The following is an 18,616-nucleotide window of genomic DNA, read 5'->3' as shown; positions in this document are numbered from 1 at the left end:
TCAGATCCTACTTCAGTGAAAGTGGCCCTCCGGCCACACATTGTTCTGTTATCTCAGCGCCTCTCTCCCTCTCTCTCTCTCTCTCTCTTTTGCCTCTATGGTTATTGCTGGAGCTCAGTGGAATCCACTGCTCCTGGAGGCTTATTTTTCCCCCTTTTGTTGCCCTTTTTTTTTTTATCATTGTTGTGGTTATTATTATTGTTGTTATTGTTGCTGTCATTGTTGTTGGAAAGGACAGAAGTTGAGAGGAGGGGGAGACAGACAGGGGGAGAGAAAGTTGGACACTTGCAGACCTGCTTCACTGCTTGTGAAGAGACCCCCCCCACCCCCGTGCAAGTGGGGAGCCGGGATCTCAAGCCGGGATCCTTACTCCGGTCCTTGTGCTTTGCACCATGTGATCTTAACCCGCTGTGCTACTGCCCGGCCCCCTTTGTTTCAGTTTTTTTTTTTTTAATTATCTTTATTTATTTGTTGGATAAAGACTGCCAGAAATCAAGGAGATAGGAAGTGAGAGAGAGAGAGACGCCTGTAGCCTTGCTTCACTACTCACAAAGTTTTCCCCTTGCAGGTGGGAACCAGGGGTTGAACCTGGGTCCTTGTGCATGGTACGATGTCTACTCAACCGGGTGAGCCATCACCGGTCCCGTCAGAACGTCTCTCGAAATCGCTGTGGAGAATGATCCACCTGCCAGGTGTTCTGCGCAGGTCACTGTGGCTTTGCTTTCCCACTAGTGGAGGACATGCCTTTTTCTTACAACCCACAGGGCAGCTTCCTCCCTCCTAATATATATTCAGGAATATTAAATATTGACAAATCCAATTAGGAAGTTTCTTAGTCCAGCTGCTGAACCTCTTGAATGTCCTGTCCTTCATATATTTCTTATCTGTCAACATCAGCCCTTGGCAAAGAAGTAGAAAATAAGAACCCTTGTATCCTGCCGGTGAAACTGACAAGACAGTGCAACAGACGGGGAAACAGCTTGGCAAGAGTTTAACTTGTGAGGGAGAGGGAGAGGGAGAGGGAGAGGGAGAGGGAGAGGGAGAGGGAGAGGGAGAGGGAGAGGGAGAGGGAGAGGGAGATTTGCTACTTGACTCAGCAATTCTTTTAGGAACATCCTCAACAGACTTTTAAAACATTCAGCTGCATCAAACCCTAAGCAGGGATGTAACTAACTGTATTGGAGGCTGGTAAACCAAGCTGTCCTCCACATGGTTGTGGGTTCATCATACCCAAACTCAAACACAGGACTGTGGAGAAAAAGCGTGATCTTCAGGAATTTTAAGCGCTATTCAGGAAAATTGAGAACATTTATGCTGGAGTACATGTGGGCAATAAGAGAGAGAGAAATTTAACACTGTTATGCTTCCAGTTTGGCAGAGAGCAGCTATGCCTGTAACTTCAACTTTTATGAACTTCTAAGGTCCAGCCTTCGCCTCTTTTCTAAGCCACACCCACACCCACACCTGTAACCACTCCCATTTCCTGTTCGACCTTTATTTTCTCCCCCACTGACATGGGGAACGTGTGTACATGGGGAAGATGTGTTCCAACATGATGTAGTAGTGTCTGCATTCTAGGTGCGATCTCTCGCGATCTCTCTCTCTCTCTCTTTCTGTCTCTCTTTCTGTCTCTCTGTCTCTCTCTCCCCCATCCAAGTACTAAGTCCAAACCAAGCCTCACCCTGCTTATCTTCTGAGATAAGGTGTGTTCAGGGTGGTATGGCCCTATGACCATAGACCATCTCTCTTTCTCATTTCTCTCTCTCTCTCTTTCTCTCATTGTTTGTCTTTTATTGCCACCAGGGTTATTGCTGCAACTCCATGCTATAGCACTATGAATCCACTACTCCCAGTGGACATTTTACTCTACTTTTTTAAATTCTTTCTAATTTTTATTAGGACAGAAAGAAATTGAGAGGGAAGGTATATATAGGAGGTATTCACCTGCAGACATGCTTCACTGCTCATGAAGTGAACTCTGCAATACTGTCAGGGAAGATGGTGGCGGGTTTGACAATAGGGTTAAAATGCTGGAATAGGGCAGAGAGTAGCTCACAAATTTGAAGAAAGTATAGAAATACAAGGAATTATTTACCACATTGATCTGACCCAGGGACTGTTACATACAGGACCACACAGTTTCAAGGCCATCAGTAAGTTCATGTGTCCACAATCCCCACCACATGCCTTTCAGAGAATGAAGAAAATATATCACGTGGAGAAAGGTGACAGTGGTAACACCAGCTTCTTCTTGGTTATAAGACAACAGAGGACAATGTTAAGGGACCAAGTGGTGGCTCACCTGCTAGAGTGCACATGTTACCAAGCACAAGAGAATGAGGACAGACACCTGCAGACTTGCTTCTTCACTCCTGAAGCTCCCCTGGCCCCTGCTGAGGGGGAGCAAGGGGTTGAATTTGGGTCTTTGCAAATGGTGATGTGAGTGTTCAACCGAGTGCCCCCAGGCCCCCGCACTTAGCACTATGCTAGAAGGAACATTTGTGAAAGGTCAGTAACAGGTGAGACATAAAGTTTTCAGAAAACCTGAGTCTAGGTTCTGTTCAATGGCCTGGAGAAGAGACACAGATTTGTGGGCATGCATATGCCATCAGATTGCCCTGTTCAAATAGTCTCTTCAGTGGTCAACACATTCCAGAGGTGTGTGACTGCCACCACCTTCTGATGTCTGAGCATTTTCATTTCTCTTCCCAGTCCCTCAACAGCAAAGTCTCTGTAAATTTAGTCCCATGATACTTCTGGCATCAGTCCTCACTTCTTCATCGTCTTAGTCTTTAGAAAACATAAATCTCCCTTCTGACTTGATGCCTGTGACTATTCTAGAAGGTTCCTATGAATGAGATCATACAGTGCATGCATGGTCTTTTGTGGGTGCTTTCTCTAGCCTAGCTCAGTGTTTCCAAGGGCCATCTGTGTTGAAGAGTGTCACAGGGCCTCATTTCTTTTCACTGATGATAATACCCCCATCATGTGTAGACCACACTTACGTCAATTCACGCAATGACTGCCATTTGGGCTGACTCCATTTTTTGACTACTGTGAATAACAGCTGTATGGTTGGGCTCAGTGTAGAGAGAGACAGACAAGAGGGAGCCAGGCCTTGGGGCTGGGTGCTAGTGCAGTTGCTTAAGCACACATCTTGCCAAGCCCAAGGACTTGGGTTTAAGCCTCTGCTTCCCATCTAATGTCTGTTCATATTCAGCACAGGAGCCTGTGTAACCTCGGAGTCCCTGTCAGTCTGAGCTCGCAATTCACGGTCACAGCTGGGAACATTCTAGTCTGCCCTCATTTCTGACCAGTATTCCTTGAGTATGGGCCCAATTTTTTTTTCATTAATTTGATTTAGAGATGGAGACACAGCACCCATCACTGCTCTGCCTTCCATGGAGTTGTCTCTGGCCTTGGTGCTCCCAGTAGAGCCAGGGCCTTCTCACCACACGCACCGTCTCTTGGCCCACTGCAGCGTGCTGTTATACCACTACTAGCTTTTTTCCTTTGTTGTTGTGATTTGTCTTCGGTTGTAAGCTCCTGGAAGGCTTGGTCTGTCTCTTCCAAATCTTAGTCTCTTCCACGATGAGTTAGTAATTTGCTGTCCTGTGGGATTCAGTGAATGGTTTGTCAAGTTCCTTGAAACGAATGGAAGGAAGTTTGGAAACAGGCTACAATGTACTGGAATGAGTAGGAAGTTCTGGATTGAGAGTAACAGGCTTGATATGATGCGGGGGAGCTGGTGATGTCAGTGTCCCTCTCTCTGCCTCCTTCACTCTGTGCTGCTATAAGAACAGTGTCTGAGGGCTTTGAGATTTTGTCTTTTATAGGAGATTCATTTTCCAGGAAGACGGAGGCTCAGAACACCACTCTACTCTGTCACATGTGCCTCCAGTCATTGAACCTGGGCCTCAGGCATGTAATTCCTGTGATTTAGAGGGCTTTTTTTTTTTTTTCTCCACTCCTGGAAGTCGAAAAATGTCAGCGGCCAGGCAGGATCACCCAGTTAAGCGCACATGATACAAAGCACAAGGACCCGGCCAGGTTCAAGACTCCACTCCCAGCTGCAGGGGGATCATGTCATAAGCAGCAAAGAAAGTGTCTGCCTTTCTCTTTCCCTCTCTATCTTTCCCTCCTCTCTCAATTTCTCTATGTCCTGTCCAATAAAATAGAAAAAATGGCCGCCAGGAGCAGTGGATTCATAGTGCTGGCACCAAGCCCCAAAGATAACCCTGGAGGCAAAAAAAAAAAAAAAGAGATCTAAAAAGGTCTTCAGAAGTCTAAAACTAAGTATGTAGCAGTGCTCTATGAAAACGTAAGTATTGTAAAGATAGATATTATTCAATAATAAATGTTGACTCTTTTAGACGTTGCCTTTTTTCTTTTTTTCAAAGCTGGGAATGAACTCAGGTCCTTAGGCATGTGTGATCCTGCTGAGCTGCCTCATGGTCCAACTTTTTTTTTTTATTTTTTAAATATTTATTTTATTTATTTATTCCCTTTTGTTGCCCTTGTTGTTTTATTGTTGTAGTTATTATTGTTGTTGTCGTTGTTGGATAGGACAGAGAGAAATGGAGAGAGGAGGGGAAGACAGAGAGGAGGAGAGAAAGACAGACACCTGCAGACCTACTTCACCGCCTGTGAAGCGACTCCCCTGCAGGTGGGGAGCCGGGGGCTCGAACCGGGATCCTTATGCCAGTCCTTGTGCTTTGCACCACCTACGCTTAACCCGCTGCGCTACAGCCCGACTCCCATGGTCCAACTTTTAAAAAAAAATTTATTTATAAACATGAAACACTGACTAAATCATAGGCTAAGAGGGGTACAACTCCACACAGTTCCCACCACCAGAACTCGGTATCCCACCCCCTCCCCTGATAGCTTTCCTATTTTTTAACCCTCTGGGAATATGGACCCACGGCCATTATGAGTGCAGAAGGTGGAAGGTCTGGCTTCTGTAATTGCTTCCCCACTGAACATGGGCATTGACAGGTCGATCCATACTCCCAGCCTGTCTCTCTCTTTCCCTAGTGGGGAAGAGCTCTGGGGAAGCAGAGCTCCAGGACACATTGGTGGGGCTGTTTGTCCAGGAAAGTCTGGCATCATGATAGCATCTGGAACCTGGAGGTTGAAAAGAGAGTTAACACACAAAGCCAAACAAATTGATGACCAATCATGGACCTAAAGGCTGGAATAGTACAGATAAAGAGTTGGAGGGGGGGGGGGGGTCCTCCATTTTGTAAATAGCTAGTAGGCATATTTTAGTTATATTCCAAAGGGCCTGTGGCTATACTAGGTTTTTTTTTTTTTCTTTTTTTTTGCCCTGAGCCTGAAATCTGATAAGCAGGTGGAGCCTAATTATTGTCTGGGGAGATGATGTCATGGCTGGAAGAAGGACCAGAAAGCTGGATCAGGGAAGAGAGTAGCTCCCAAATATGGGAAAGGTGTATAAATATTGTTGACTCTAAACCCCATCGATTTGATGTGATCTGGGGCCCATATTCAGCTTAGGAGCCTATGTGACCTCTGCATCCCTGTAGATCTGAGCTCACATCCTGTGGTCATGAGTAGGAACATTCCAAGCTGCCCCAGTATCAGGACCCATCTTCCTCAGGTGTAGCATAGAGTATATTGTCCAGTCTCCCTTCAGGGGATGGAACATTCTCTACCATTGTTGATCCAACTTGAGGGCAAGGTCCTATGGGGGCCCACAAAGGGGTCTATTGTGTTGTTCCTGATAGAAATATGGTCCAATTTTTTTATTCTGTATTTTTAGAAGGATGGAGGTAAAAGGGAGAGACGATACAGCACCATCCATGGTGCTTCCCCTGCGGTGCTGGGGCATACAGCCAGGGCTTCACTCACAGTGAGTTTACCCACTGAGCCATTTCTTGGCCGGTAGCCATGGCTTGCTTTAAGAAGCATTTACATTGGTTCTTACTTTGTGTCAGACATCACTGTGAAAACATGCTACATATTAGCTATTTGTAATCTAATATTTGTGGTCACTGTGATTATGTCTTCATTTCTCCAACAATGCCACTCCACTTGGGAATAAAAGACCCAGTGTGGGGGGTCGGGCGGTGACGCAGTGGGTGAGCGCATGTGGCGCAAAGTGCAAGGGACGGCGTAAGGATCCCGGTTCGAGCCCCCGGCTCCCCACCTGCAGGGGGCATCGCTTCACAGGCGGTGAAGCAGGTCTGCAGGTGTCTATCATTTTCTCCCCTTCTTTGTCTTCCCCTCCTCGCTCCATTTCTCTCTGTCCTATCCAACAACGAATTGTGTCAACAAGGACAATAATAATGACCACAATGAAGCTACAACAACAAGGGCAACAAAAGGGGGAAAAAAATGGCCTCCAGGAGTGGTGGATTCATGGTGCAGGCACCGAGCCCAGCAATAACCCTGGAGGAGGAAAAAAAAAAAAGACCCAGTGTGTCACTGTAATCGGATGTTACTGTGGAAATGGTGACACTTAGAAACGATGTTATACTGGCTCTAAGGCCTCCTCTCCCTGGCTCTCTCCCAGGATGGCTTTTTAAAAAAATTATTTTATTAGTGATTTAATAATTATGGACAAGATTGTGGGATAGAAGGGGTACAAGTCCATACAATTCCCACCACTAGAATTCAATATACCCTCCCCTTCACTGGAAACTCCCCTATTCTTTATCCTTCTGGGAGTATGGACCAAAGATCTTTATTGGGTGCAGAAGGTGGCTTCTGTAATTGCTTCTCTGCTGAACATCGGCATTGACAGGTCAATCCATACCCCCCAGCCTGTTACTATCTTTCCCTAGTGGGGCAGGGCTCTGGGAGGTGGGGTTCCAGGACACATTGGTGAGCTTGTATGCCCAGGGAATTTATGTTGGCACAATGGTAGCATCTTTAACTTGGTGATGGAAAAGTATTAAGATATAAAGCAGAACAAATTGTTTAATCATCAGAAACCTAAAAGTAAGAATAGAGCAGGTGATATTTGGGGTCTTCATGCTGAAAGAAGCTAGGAAGTCTATTTTAGGTATATGTATATGTTTTTATATTTACTTATTTATTCCCTTTTGTTGCCCTTGTTGTTTTATTGTTGTAGTTGTTATTGATGTTGTCATTGTTAGATAAGACAGAGAGAAATGGAGAGAGAAGGGGAAGACAGAGAGGAGGAGAGACAGACACCTGCAGACCTGCTTCACTGCCTGTGAAGCGAGCCCCCTGCAGGTGGGGAGCCGGGGGCTCGAACTAGGATCCTTACACCACTGGTCCTTGTGCTTTGCGCCACATGCACTTAACCTGCTGCGCTACCGCCCAACTCCTTAGGTATATATATATATATTTTTTTTTTTTCCCCTTTTGTTGCCCTTGTTGTTTATTGTCATTGCTGTTATTATTGTTTTGTTGCTGTTGTTGTTGTTGGATAGGACAAAGAGAAATGGAAAGAGGAGGGGAAGAAAGATGGGGAGACAAAGATAGACACCTGCAGATCTGCTTCCCTCCCTGTAAAGTGACTCCCTCACAGGTGGGGGAGCTGGGGGCTCAAACTGGGATCCTGATGCCAGTTCGTGAGCTTTGCACCATGTGTGCTTAACCCGCTGTGCCACCGCCTGGCTCCCCTATTTTAGGTATATTCTAAGAGACCCAGGACTTTCCTAATTTTTGCTTGAGCCCCACAGATAACATGCAGGAGGACTAAAAATACCATTTGGGAAGATGGTGTCAGTGTTGGGAGTAGGTCTAGAAAGTTAGATCAGGGCAGAGAGTAGCTCCCAAATATGGGAAAAGTATATAAATACCTTTAAGTCTAAACCCCATACATCTGACCTAGGGGCTGTGTCTATTCATATGTATTAGCACAGGAGCCAGTGTAACTTCTATATCCCCATCAGTATGAGCTTGCATTCCACGTCACAGCTGGGAACATTCTAGGCCGCACTCCTTTCAGGACCTATCTTTCTCCAGTGGCAGAGTATGTTGATCTAGCCTCCCTTCGGAGAATGGGGCAGTTTCTACTATTGTTGTTCCACATAGAGGACAAGGTCTTGTAGAGGCCCACAAAATGGGGGCAGGAGTTTATGATGTTATTCCTGATGGAGATGACCAGTGATGGTGGAGAGAGGGATCTATTAGAAGTCTAGGCCCGGAAGTTCGAGCCCTCAGCTCCCCACCTGCAGGGGAGTCGCTTCACAGGCGGTGAAGCAGGTCTGCAGGTGTCTGTCTTTCTCTCCCCCTTTCTGTCATCCCCTCCTCTCTCCATTTCTCTCTGTCCTATCCAACAACGGTGACACCAATAACAACAACAATAATAATAGCTACAATAATAAAACAAATGCAACGAAAGGGAATAAATAAATAAACATTAAAAAATCTTTTTTTAAGAAGTCTAGGCCCATCATATTTATGTAGGAAACCCAGGATTCCCTGACTAGGGCCCCGACGATGGGGTAGAGCATGGCCTCTTTTACTGTCTGTGTGTTTGACTGTCTATTCCGGTGATCATCCTGATGCTGCTGCCTTTGTTGTCTCTATTTGGGGACCAATGGATGTTATGACTCCGAAGTCAAATGCCACCATCTTTTTTGTGGATTCAAATACTTGTGGAACTTTCCTGCATTTTGCTTTTCATTGCAGTGAAGTGAAGGAAGGCTGGTGTGTAGATGATTAACATTATGCTGAACAGCCTTAACCGTCTTTCTATCCACTTTGTTTTTATTTTGGTATTTTGTTTTATTGCACTAGAGTTATCTCTGGGGCTGGGGACCTGCACACAAATCTACCATTCTGGCAGCCGTGTTTTTCCTTTTTTCCCTTTTCTTCCTATACTTTCATTTGGTAGGACAGAGAGGAATTGAGAGAGGAGGAGATGGAGAGAGAGAGAGATGGGTGGGGAGGGAGTGCTTGAACCCTGGTCTTTGCGCATGGTCACATGTGCACTTAACCAGGTCTGCCCCTGCCAGGCCTCTCTCCTGACTCTTCGGGCCTTTCACCCCCCAGTGAAGCTCCAGTGAAGGGCCCTCACAGCCTGTCTTGAAGCTGGCAGGAGGCTACTGGTGCTGGTGGCTGACCCAGCATCCACCTTCTCTGTTCATTCCCTATGTAATCTAGCATTAAAAGCCTAATAGACAAAAGACTGCAAAGATTATTCTCCACTGCGTTTACTTAACTAAATCATTATGCTTGGACCTTTGAACCAAATCCAGTGCATCTTCTCTCACTCTGCACATGTACCCATTTTTAATTCTGTTGGCGCAGCTTTAATGGATGGGGGGGGGGGGGGTTGGTCTGTATGAGTGATAAGACCTAGGGCAGAGTGGCCTGTGTGATTAAGATTTCATTTGTCCTGTAATTCCGTTTAAATTAACATTATGTAACCGAAAAAAAATATGGTGTCTGCACCTCTGCCTGGCAGATGCTTTCTAAGTCAATGGGGAAAGGAGATTAAATAGGAAGTGAAGACCTATTTATCGAGATTGCCTTTTGCTTCCTGTATTGTTGGACTCATTTGTTGCAGGAGCCACAATTAATTCAGGAAAGAAAATCAGCAGTGTGTTTAACGAGTGGACTAACTCAATTTGCTGGCGGTGCTTAGAGTCCTGGAGTTGAACTTTTTTTTGTTTTGTTTTTGTTTTTATTATTATTATTATTTTACCTCCAGGATTATTGCTGGGGTTCGGTGCCTGCACCATGAATCCACTGCTCCTGGAGGCCACCCCCCCCCCTTTTGTTGCCCTTGTTGTTGTAGCCTTGCTGTGGTTATTATTGTTGCTGTTGATGTCGTTGGTTGTTAGATAGGACAGAGAGAAATGGAGAGAGGAGAGGAAGACAGAGAGGGGGAGAGAAAGACAGACACCTGCAGACCTGCTTCACCGCCTGGGAAGCGACTCCCCTGCAGGTGGGGAGCCGGGGACTCGAACCGGGATCCTTACGCCGGTCCTTGTGCTTTGCGCCACATGCACTTAACCCGCTGCGCTACCGCTCGACCCCCCTGGAGTTGAACTTTTTATGTTAGGGATGAAATACTTCTCTAAGATGCGCAAAATAGAAGACATTTAAGTAGTGAAAACAGAATTGTATTCCCTAAAATTGTTCAACAGAATTTTAAACTAAATGGAAAGATCATGGTTTCTGTGTAGAGAAAAAGGAAAAGGAAGAGGAGGAGAAGAACAAAATGATGACTATTTTCAAAGTGTGACATTTTTTTTCCCCTAAATGCCAGCCGGGGCCAGGAGACAGTTCATTCAGTATGTTATACACCTTGCCAAGTGCAAGACTCAGGGCATGAGCACTGGCATGGCATGAGTGCAGGGCGGACGGCACCCAGCGAGCCTTCTGGATGGTGAACTGGTATTGCTCTGTCTCCCCAGCTCTCTTCTCTAACGTCTCCCACCATCTGCACTCTTTCTCTAAAACGTCTGGGCCATGCCCAGCCTCTTGAAATCATGTCTTCTGGCTCTGCCAGGGCAACCAATGTGCAGATATACACCAGCATATACACCAGCATTCAGTGCTGATTTTTTTAAAAATATTTTTTCATTGATTTTGGATAAAGACAGAGAGAAAATGAGAGGGAGAGTAGAAATAGGGAAAGCAAGAGAGACACCTGCAACACTGCTTCACCTCTTGTGAAGCCCCCCTCCAGCCCCCGCATGTGGGGACTGGGGCCTTGAACCTGGATCCTTGTGCACTCAACCAAGTGTGCCACTACCTAGTCCCTGTTAAGTGCTGATATTTTTATATTCTTTTTGTTGTTGTTGTTATTTCCAACAGGATTATCACTGGGCCTCAATGCCGGCATGATGAATCCACCACTCCCTACATCCATTTTTTTCCTTTTTTTATTTGATAAGACAGAGAAAAAACTGAGAGATGGCAAGAGATGCCTGCAGACTGTTTGACCACTCAGGAAGCTCCTGCCACCCCCAACAGGTGGGGCCCACCAGGAGCTTGAGCCTGGGTGCTTGCACATTGTGATGTGTGTACGAACCATGTGTGCCTCCTCTTTTTATTATTTGTACTTGTTATTAATAGTAGGATACACGACACCTGCAGACCTGCTTCACCGCCTGGGAAGCGACTCCCCTGCAGGTGGGGAACCGGGGGCTCGAACGGGGATCCTTATGCTGGTCCCTGCGCTTTGTGCCACGTGCACATAACCCGCTGCGCTACCGCTCGACCCCCCTGGAATTGAACTTTTTATTTTAGGGATGAAATACTTCTCTAAGATGCGCAAAATAGACGGCATTTAAGCAGTGAAAACAGAATTGTATTCCCCAGAGATTACGGTGTAAAAGTTCCACACCATACCCACCACCACAGTGCTGTGGCCCATCTTCCACCTTCCAAAGATAACCACCGGAGTTCTCACAAGTCTTAGAAACACTCTGCTTGCTTTTTTCTCTCTTCCTTCCTTCCTTCCTTCCTTCCTTCCTTCCTTCCTTCCTTCCCTCCCTCCCTCCCTCCCTCCCTTCCCTCCCTCCCTCCCTCCCTCCTTCCCTCCCTCCCTCCCTCCCTCCCTCCTTCCCTCCCTCCTTCCTTCCCTCCCTCCCTCTGTCTTTCCCTCCCTCCCCCTTCCTTCCTTCCTTCCTTCCTTCCTTCCTTCCTTCCTTCCTTCCTTCCTTCCTTCCTTCCTCTTTCTCCAAGTTCATGTGTATTGAAGACCTCGTGCACTGTAAAGTGGACACTGGACTAGTTGGGCCACAACCTGGCCCCTGACTGGATTGCTTTGAAATCATCCCCCGCTGTGTTTGGGGCACTGGACCTGCCATGTGAGTTTTCATCTCTTGGGAGGGCTGTGTAGTAAAGTGTTTGTTCTCTGTCCCAGTGAATTTTCTGGAAGTACCTGTACCATCTGAGAAAATGGATTACAAAGTGGTGTAGCTTGAATTTTGAGGATTCGAATTTGGTAGTCATGCAAACACTTCCATTTATAGACAGACAGATGGGGGGTGGGTAGCACCACAGCACCAGAGCTTTCTTGAGTGCCACAGCACCTGCCAGGTGGTGCCTAGCCCTGAAGACAGGGGCACCCTGCCCAGCAAGTGTCTTTCTGACTCCGTTGCGAATGTTGTTTTCCCTCCAGGGTTGTCCTGGTGTCTGTCTTTTCCTTTCTTTTTTTCTTTTTCTTTTTCTCTTCCTGTCTTATTTGACAGAACAAAGAAATTGAGAGAAGAAAGGGAGAGAAAAAGATAGACACCCGCAGACCTACCTGTGCAGGTCCTTGAGTGTAGTACTAACCAGGTGTGAGTGTGCTGAACCAGGTGTGCCACCGCCCAGCCCCATGCTATCATTTTTGCACTGACCTCTCCACTCTTGCCACCTGCTGTGGAACCCCTCCTTGGTAAGTCAGGGGAGGGGGACCCTCCAGGTAGCTCATCTGCAAACAAATGGCTGGAAGCTGCCCTTCCTTCTCAGGTGAAGGAGCAGGAGAGGAAAAGGGACAACCCCCACCCCCCCAGTTGACTCCCCTACACCTCCAGAGCTTGCCCTCCAGATGACCCTCTCCGTGTCTGAATATAAATGCCTCTTTCATATTTTTAAACTAACCTGCTAGTCTCCTCACTGTCTGATATTCAGTCATCTGATAAAGAGTTTCTGTTCTCAAGAGTTCTCTGAGGAAGCGGTCTCTGTGCGCCAGCAAATACATAAACATGACTTTCAGTGATCGGGACCAAATTAGAAGATTCCTGAGGAAAAACTATTGCTCTAATTTGACAAATGCACCTCAGCCACATCCAAGCCTCAGGAGAAGCAAATTGGCTATTTTGGGTTAATGTCAAATGAATGTGCTTTCACTCCACATTTATTTCCTTTTGTCATTCAGCTGAAATGAACGGCTGGCAGTGGTGGAAATGTAATTTAACTCAAGAAAGAAAAGAAAAAGCCAGTCATTATTTAAGCGACTCCTCAACTCATTCAATTATGTCCTAATAGAATTATGATAATTTTCACTCAGATTACAAAGATTCTGGTATTTTCCCTCTGCCTATTTTAAAGGCATTTATTAATTCAGCATGCAACACTCCTGGCCAATTAACATATCTGATTAGTTATAAATTATACATTTCCATAGAGAAATATCCTCAGTCAACGAGGCTTTCCAGAAAACATTACATGGCATGATGATTGTAGAAATATATAATGCACATCACTGTTCCCCTGTCCCTAATTCATCTGTCTCAGGTATTTATTTCCTAAAAGGGTTTGCTGATATCCTCATCTAATAATAATAACTATTATTATTATTATTATTACAATGGCCTGAGCAGCTTAATTTTTAAAAATATTTTTTACTTATTGGATAGAGGCAGAGAGGAATTGAGAGGGAAGGAGGTAGAGAGGGAGAGAGACAGAGAAACCTGCAGCCCTGCTTCACTTGTGAAGCTTTTCCTCCTGCAGGTGGGGACCAGGGGCTTGAACCTGGGTCCCTATGCACTGTAAAATGAGCACATAACCAGGTGCGCCACCACCTGACCCTCGTGAGCAGCTTTAATGCTAAGACTCATCTGCATTCACAATTGCTGCTTCTTGCCCAGAGCACACATTGGTCCTTGCACTCCAAAGGCATTATTTCACCTCATCTTCAAAATAGCCCTGTTCATTTGTAATAACAGAAGCCCCACTGACTATAATTTCCTAGACTGGACATAGCCCAAGGGCACATTTCCAAGTTAAAAAATGCACTTGAAAAACTTTTTATTGGTATGGGCAAGTAAAAGACCACAGAATATGTAGGGGCAGGGCTAAGCTTTGACTCAAAGCCTGGATGGATGTTAGCCTTGGCTCTAAGCCCTTGTTTTGCGCCCGGGACCTTTTACACCTGATGTCAATGATGTAATGCATCCGCTGTATTGATCAGTGTTAACACTGACCAGATGTACCTGGCGAAACAAAGACTGCGCATGTCTGAGCTGATTGCATCAGCCAACGGTATAAAAGGCTCATCTGAGAGCAATAAAGGGGTCTAGGGACCTAGCCGCTTTGCAGACTGTCATGGCCTCAGCAGTGCTGTCTCTCCCCCAGTGCATTCTTCTGCGTGCTAAGGGTCTCCCAATCTCCTTGAACCTTTCTTCGGCTCTCTGAGTAGTGACAGTTAGCCTGACACTTGGTCTGAAACTTTGCCTGACAGAACCAGTGGCTCCACCCATTCAGAGAGTGTGTGCTAGTCATTATTCCAGACACCCTTCACCACAGCACATGGCTCAATTCATGTGGCCCCAGAGAATGAACGTAGGGCATATCACGCATGTGTGATACACCAAATGGCCTCCCCAGAAGTTCGTTATTTCCGTGGACCTCCCTTGTGAATTTCCATCTCTTGGGAGGGCTTTGTAGTAAAGTGCTTGCTCTCTGTTCCAGAATTTTCTGGAAGTACCATCTGAGAGAATGGATTACAAAGTGGTGTAGCGTGTGTGTGTGTGTGTGTGTGTGTGTGTGTGTGTGTCTGTCTGTCTGTCTGTCTGTCTGAGAGGGACAGAAGCATGATAGCATCACTCCACCACCCATGGAACTTCCCTCAGTGCTGGGACTCCAAGCCACAGCCTTACTTCCATATCTGTGCGCGTGTTCTCTCAGCTCCGCACTTCTTGAGCTTTGCCACTCCAGAGATGGAAAACATGAAGCATGCCGTTATTTTTGTTTGTTTTTGTTTGCATTTTCTGTGATAGTCGAGAGCCATCCCTTTACACAACTCTTATGATCCGCCACATGTCAACAATGCTCTGCCGGCAGGTTAATAAATTTTGTTTATTGGGACCAGGTGGTGGTGCACCTGCTTAAGCACACGTGATCATGCACAAGGACCTGGGTTCCAGCTCCCAGCCCCCACTTGTTGGGGGAAACTTCACAAGTGGTGAAGCAGGTTTGCAGGTGTCTCTTTGTTTGTATCTCTCCATGCTCTCTTGATTTCTGGCTCTATCTAATAAAAAACAGATAATAAAGAATTGAAGTAAATTTTGTTTGTTTAAACTGTCTGTATGTGGTACCAGCGAATGGACTCAAGTCACCATGCGTAGGTCATGCTGCTAAGTGTCATACTTGGCCTGAGTTTTTGTTCTTTGCTTTTCTGACAGAGTGAGTGGAAACAGATTTAACCTGTTTAGAGGAGATACTCCACAGCATTACTCCCCATCCACGGAGCTCCCCATGGTTCTGTCTACGGTGCCCCCATGTGGTGTTGGAGGTTGAAGCCAGGCCAATGTGCATGGTGAGGTGTGTACTCTACCGGGTGAGCTATCCTGAACCTTAGCGAGTTTTAAGTGAGATTGTTTTGTGGGTGCAGAGTCATTAGGAAAATCAATCTGGACAGAGATACAGGAGCTTTTTGACCTAGTCAGAGAGTGTCAATTTTTGTGAAACACCTTTGTCTCCACTCTGCGTGGCTTGAGAGCTTTTGATGGAAGTCTCTTTTCAGAGTAGGAGGTTGGTCAGTGGTCCCTGGCCAGAGCATTTCATCACCAAGCAGGGCCGGCTGCGGTGGCCATAATCATCCTATGTTGATACCAAATGGGGGTCAGATTGAATGGTTTTGAGACATGACAGTTATTAAACATTATACCCACAGAACCCCAAAGGGAGGTTCAGAATTAATGGACTCCTCTTATTTTCAAATGGCCAGTTTTCCACAGGTCCCAGACTCCATATAATGATGTGACTATTGAGTATTTTACTGTCAGTGGATGGTGTTCTTGACAAGAATCATACCTCACAGCTTCACCCCTTGGCCTCTCCATAACCTCTTAAGTGGTTGATTAAATAGCTTCTGTCTCCTCTAGGTTTTCTGTCTGTCTTGTGATGTCTGCTTCCTGCCCCGTGGCTCTCTGCACTGCCCATGACATAGAAACTCTGCTGAAGCAGGTAGACAGTCCAGCATGGCTGTGGAGTCACACCCTTCCACTCAGGATCCTCTCCTGGGCTGGGGCTGGCGGGGCTGTGTGTGGGGGAGGGGGACGGGCACCTGCTGAAACCTCCACCCTCTGGCTGGGTCCTTGCTATCACACCCTCCCTTTCAGTGGAACACACCAGTGTGAGTGGATCTCTCTAGAAGCCATGGCTACCTCTTGCAGACATGGGGCTCCCTCGTTTTTAAAATGAACAAGTGTGTTCAACGATTGACTGTTGTAAGAAAGTGACTGGACAAGATAAAGTTCCTTGAGCCAGGGAGACAGCTCAGGGGAGAGAACAGGACTTAGATACCCAAGACCACCTACTCTAATCCCCTCCTCCGTGCCATATTTGCCAGAGCTGAGTGATGCTCTGTTCTGTCTGGATTTCTCTCCTCTTGCTTTTCTTTATTGTAAGATGAATGCATCTGGGGGGATGGGGTAGGGGGTCATTTTAGTTTGAGCCTAGCAAGTTCTTCTCTTTGCTCAGAATCATCTGTATAAGACCTTGGACTGGGTCTGGTGTATTTCACCAAAGCAAAAGACTCTGGGGTGGGAGGGAGGATTCAGGCCCTGGAACATGATGGCAGAGGAGGACCTAGAAGGGCTTTAATTGTTCTGTGGAAAACTGAGAAATGTGACATATGTACAAACTATTGTATTTTACTGTCGACTGTAAACCATTAGTCCTCCAGTAAAGAAATTAAAAACGTCTGCACAATGTTTGAAGGAGACATAAAATGTGGCGCAAAAAGGCCGAGTGAGGTGAACAGTAACGGTTCCCCAGAAAACCCGCCTCTGAAGAGGGGTGTTGGCAATTCATCTCCCCCCACACACACACACTGGCAGCTGTGTCAGCTGATTGGTCATTTGGTAGGTGTCTGCTGTTTCCTGACGGTCATTTAACCCTGTCAGCCTTTGGTTTCTGAAACGGTGATTCACCCTCTGGCAGAAAGCAGTCTGCAAGGTCTCCCTGTCATCAGATGCTTCTTACAAACCTCATCAGCTTCCTCCTTTGCATGAAGAACTAAGAAACATGCCTCTTCTCCAGAGTCTTGACCAGGACATCTTTGACAGGCTTTATGTTAATATAGCTCATAAGAAAACTCATCAAATGACCTTTTAAAAAAAATTTTATTTATTTTCCCTTTAGTTGCCCTTGTTGTCTTTTTATTGTTGTTGTGGTTATTGTTGCTGTTATTAATGTTGTCATTGTTAGATAGGACAGAGAGAAATGGAGAGAGGAGGGGAAGACAGAGAGGGGGAGAAAAAGATAGACGCCTGCAGACCTGCTTCATCACCTGTGAAGTGACCCCCTGCAGGTGGGGAGCCGGGGGCTCAAACTGGGATCCTTACTCTGGTCCTTGTGCTTTGCACCACGTGAGCTTAAACCGCTGCGCTACTCCCATCATCAAATGACCTTTTATGAAACTCCTAAGCCTGAATAAATCCCTTAAGTTAAAAAGAATGAAAATGTATTTTCTTTAATGTTAGGCAGGTGCCTAACACTAAATTCTGTCTTCACCTGCAGAGGGGGAATATTTCATTAGTGATGAAGAGTGCTGCAGGTATCTTTCTCCCTTCCTAGTGATTCTTCCCTGACACTTTCTCTCTGTCTGTCTTTAGTAAATAAATATTTAAAAAAAATTTTTTTTAATTCTATCTCCCACCAAGTTTCAGATGCTACTGTGATTTCATCCTGACTTCCCTGGGCAGATGACCTCAATAGTGTGTCCCATAACCTCACCTCTCCAGAACCTTACCCCAGTAGGGGAAGATAGAAATAGGCTGGGGATATAGATTGACCCTGCTCAATGTCCACGTCCAATGGAGAAGCAATTACAGAAGCCAGATCTTCCAACTTCTGCACCCCAAAAATAATTTTGGTCCATACACCCAGACAAGGAAAAATGTTAGCGAAAGATGACCAGAGGGCTCTGAACTCCAATTTGACCAGGATCCAGAGAGAGGAGAGGAATAGAGGAAGGAGATTCAGTAATAGTAATAGGTTTATGTGTGGCTTAGGAAGGAAGAGAAGGCAGGACTATTATGAAAAAAAAATGGGCAACTATATATAAATATAGTTACAAAAATAATAGGCAACCCATATCTGTGATTGAGGAAGAACTACTGCAGTATCTAATGGAGAGGATAGGGACACAGAACTCAGGTGGTGGGAAAGGTGTGGAATTATAGCCATTACCTCATAATTTTGTAAGCCAACATTAAATCACTAATACATTTTTTTTTAAATTCTGTCTTGATTTTCAGTTGCTTCTAAGGAAGCTTGGTTATTTCATCCACATGGTCCCTGCAAAGAACAGATTGCTTTTGTGATTTCTTCTCTTCCCCCTTTTCTCTGATTTACTCGGGAAGCACAGTTCTCTGTACAGAAGCATGTGACTGCACTTCCAACACTACCTTGCTCACAAGAGACTCAACTTTGTGCTCAGTGGAGACCAGATATCCGTCTTTCTCCATGCCTGAAATTTTGACAAAGTCTATACACTTGCTTCAGACAGCATTACTCTGAGTTTATTTTTGCTCAGGAAGAAAAGTCTAGTTGTTTGGAAGAATTGAGTCCTCATTCATCTTGGCTTATCTGCTGGGTTGATAAGATCTGCTGTCTCAGAACTCATTCAGAACTCACAAAGGAACAAAGTGGCTGAGAAGACCCATATCTCTGCTTTTCAGAAACAAAAAGGATTTTCTTTACACTGTTTTGCTTGTCTTTCGAATAG

The 18,616-nt window shown here is 45.7% G+C and overlaps 1 long non-coding RNA gene across 4 annotated transcripts in view; it reads left to right on the top strand.

The window, feature by feature from the left end:
- The window catches only part of LOC132535224 (uncharacterized), a 410,071-nt gene that overhangs the window by 116,884 nt on the left and 274,571 nt on the right, over positions 1-18,616 (top strand). The window lies entirely within an intron of this gene.

The sequence above is a fragment of the Erinaceus europaeus genome, chromosome 21 (genome assembly GCF_950295315.1).
Source record: "Erinaceus europaeus chromosome 21, mEriEur2.1, whole genome shotgun sequence".
NCBI classification, from domain to species: domain Eukaryota; kingdom Metazoa; phylum Chordata; class Mammalia; order Eulipotyphla; family Erinaceidae; genus Erinaceus; species Erinaceus europaeus.
Note: the sequence above shows the minus strand (reverse complement) of the source record. Positions and strands in the feature narration are given on the sequence as shown.